Here is a 4,070-nt window from a genome sequence, read left to right on the forward strand (position 1 = left end):
GGTGCGTGTGCGCGCGTGTGTGTGTGTGTGCGTGTGCGTGTGTGTGTGTGTGTGTGTTGGTCAGAAAATGTAACATATGTTCTTTATTTCTGGAAATGTAACATGTGGCACGACTTTATTTCTGGCTCCAGTTCTTTGGCTCAGTGTTGGCACAGGAACCGACATTCAAAGGTCAAAGTTAATAATGAAGCAGGAAACAACTGAGCTCAGCATGAGTGGTTAACGTATCAAACAACTAATATATACAGTATATCTATATATACATATATAATATATAATATATGTGTGTGTGTATATATAATATATGTGTATATATACACATACATATGTGTATGTGTATATATACACATACACATATAATATATGTGTGTTTATATATATAATATATGTGTATATATATACTGTACATACATATATGTGTATATATATGTATATATATATACATATATATACACATGTTGGATCTAGTGACTTTTAGATTTAAATTTGGGAATTTACCATAAAAGGATAATAAATGATGTGCGATAATCAAGGTTGAACATAACTAACATAATAAGAGGTAATATTTTTAAGGGTACATTTATGGAAATTGTTCATGCATATAAAGTGAAAACGATGCTTTCAGTCAGGTAATATTTCAGAGCCTGTTTACTTTGTTTAAAAGGCACAAACCAAATGCCATTTGACCTCAGGACCACACACTGCATTGATGACATCGTGTATCGTCTGCACACAGAGCAGATTCGTGATTGTGGTGAGTGTGATTGAAGGTAATGGAAGAGTGAGCGGCTCTTGTGATTTATTGAACAGAAAGCTATTAGGAGCCGCGTGAGGCTCTGCTGCAGTTTCAATCATCGTTAGATCCACTTCAGGCCAGTCAGCTAATTAGTGAGGGAAGAGAACACAGGCTCAGTCAGCTTCTTCTTCTTCAGTCCACTTTGAAAACGCTTGGACGTTCACTCGTCTTATTTATGCTCCAGTCAGAGGTCGTTACAGAACAGCAGCCTCGGATCTGCTGCAGATGTAGTGTCTGATTCAAACTTCACTGAAAGAGATAGTTAAGGGTTGTATGAGGTCCTGACATGACGCTGAGTGAGCTGTGTGCGCCCCCTGCTGGCCCACTGCAGACAGAACTAGTAAAAGACGGGCATGGTTTTCTCATTACAAGAATGAAATGAGATGAAAAAGCAAGAGCACAGACTACAAATAAACATGTCACTGAGATATTCTCTTCTGCTAACTTCTACTATAACTGCTAACTTCTACTATAACTGTTAACTTCTACTATAACTGTTAACTTCTACTATAACTGTTAACTTCTACTATAACTGTTAACTTCTACTATAACTGCTAACTTCTACTATGACGTGCTTCTGCTATAGTATTCGCTACTACTATAACTGCTAGCTTCTGCTTACTGTGCTTCTACCTGCTAACTCTCTACTAACTGTTAACTAACTGCTATAATACTATAACTGTTAACTATAGCTGTTGCTTCTACTCTGTTACTTCTACTATAACTGCTAGCTTCTACTATAACTGTTAGCTTCTACCGTTAACTGTAACTACCATAACTATATAACTGCCTTCTACTAAGTGTTAGCTTCTACTGTAACTGTTAGCTTCTACTATAACTGTTAGCTTCTACTATAACTGCTTCTACTATAACTGTGCTTCTACTCTTCTGCTACTATAATAACTTCCTTCTACTATAACTGCTACTATAACTGTACTATAACTGCTAACTTCTACTATGGCTGTTAGCTTCTACTATAACTGTTAGCTTCTACTATGGCTCTTGCTTCTACTATAACTGTGCTAACTTCTACCATAACTTCTGCTATGGCTGCCTCTACTGTAACTGCTAACTCTTACTATGCTTCTGCTAACTGTTAGCCTGCTGTAGCTTCTGCCAACTCTCCTACTATAACTGCTCTTACCATATAACCGCCAACTCTCTACCATAACTGCTGCTAACCCCTCATCATAATCAGTAACTTACTGTTGACTTCTAACTATAACTGCTAGCTTCTGCTATGGCTGTTAGCTCTACTGTTAACTCACTGCCAGCTGTTACCATAACCGTTAACTCCCTACTATAACTGCTATTCTACTACATATAACTGTTAACTCTACCTTTTCATAACCGTTAACTCTACCTGTTAACTCTACTATAACTAAGCTTCTATGTAACTATACTATAACTGTTAACTCTTTATAACTGTTAACTGCTATAACTCTGACTACTATAACTGTTGTACTTCTGCCAACTATCTACTAACTGCTAACTTCTACTAAGTAACTGTTAACTCTCACTGTATAACTGCTAACTTCTACTATAACTGTTAACTTCTACTATAACTCGTTAACTCTCTACTATAACCGCTATCTCTACTATAACTGTTAACTCTCTACTACTGCTAACTCCTCTACTATAACTGTTAACTCTCTACTATAAATCAAGTTAACTCTACCATAACTGCCAACTCTACTATAACCGTTAACTCTTACCATAACTCGTTAACTTCACTACTATAACTGTTAACTCTACCATAACTGTTAACTCTACTATAACCGTTAACTTCTACATAACCGTTAACCTCTACCGTAAATGTTAACTTCCTACTATAACTGTTAACTCACCGTAACTGCTAACTTCTGACTATAACTACTCTACTATAACTGCTAACTCTACTATATAACTGCTAACTCTACTATAACTTAACCTTTACCATATAACTGCTTAAACTACTATAACTGCTAACTCTCTACCATAACTTCTACTAACTGTTAACTCCTACTATAACTGTTAACTCTCTACTCATAAATGCTAACTCTCTACTATAACCGCTAACCTGTTAACTTCTACTGTTAACTCTACTATAACTGCTTAACTCTACTATAACTGCTAACTACTGCAAATGCTACTGCTAACTCCCCCACTGTAACTGTTACTGTTAACTTCTACTATAACTGCTATAACTGTTCTACTATAACTGTTAACTCTACTATAACCGCTAACTCTACTATAACTGCTAACTAACTTCTACTATAACTGTTAGCTAACTTCTACTGTAACTCTCTACTATAACCGCTAACTCTGCTATAACCGTTAACTTCTATATAACCACTCTCTACTATAACTGTAACTCTGCTTCTACTATACTGCTACTTCTACTATAACTGTAACTCTACTACTATCCCTACTATAACTACTAACTCTCACTGCTAACTCTCTACTATAACTGTTAACCTCTACCATAACCGCCAACTTACTATAACTGTTAACTACTATAACTGCTAACTTCTTACTATAACTGTTAACTCTAGCTTCTAACTGCTAACTTCTACCTTAACTGTTAACTCTTACCATAACCGTTAACTTCTACTATAACTGTAACTTCTACTGTAACTGTGCTTCTGCTCAACTGTAACTCTCACTATAACCGTTAACTCTCTATAACTGCTAGCTTCTACTATAACTGTTAGCTGCTATAACTGTTAGCTTCTGCTATGGCTCCCTAGCTATATAACTGCTTTAACTCTTCTGCTATAACTTCTGCTAACTGTTAACTTCTACTATAACTGTTAACTTCTAACTGCTAACTCTTAACTTCTACTATAACTGTTACTATAACTGCTAACTCTACTATAACTGCTAACTTAACTTCTGCTAACTCTACTCATAACTGTTAACTCCCTTCTACTATAACTGTTGCTTCTACTTCTTAACTGTTGCTACTGGCTCAATTTCAACTGCTAACTCTCTACTATGGCTGCTATTCTGTATGTAACTTCTAACTTCTACTATAACTGCTTCTAAACTGTGCTCTACTATAACTGCTTCTGCAAACTGCTAGCTTCTGCTATGGCTGTTAGCCTAACTGTTAACTTCTGCTATAGCTGCTCTACTATAATAACTCTGCTTAACTACTATAACTGTAACTAACTTCTACTATAACTGCTCCCTACTATAACTGCTCTCTACTGCTAACTGGCTTTGCCAACTCTACAATAATCAAGTAACTCTACTATAACTAATCCCCTACTATAACTGCTAACTCTACTAT

Source organism: Solea senegalensis, unplaced genomic scaffold, assembly GCF_019176455.1.
Source record: "Solea senegalensis isolate Sse05_10M unplaced genomic scaffold, IFAPA_SoseM_1 scf7180000016132, whole genome shotgun sequence".
In the NCBI taxonomy this organism is placed as follows: Eukaryota; Metazoa; Chordata; class Actinopteri; order Pleuronectiformes; family Soleidae; genus Solea; species Solea senegalensis.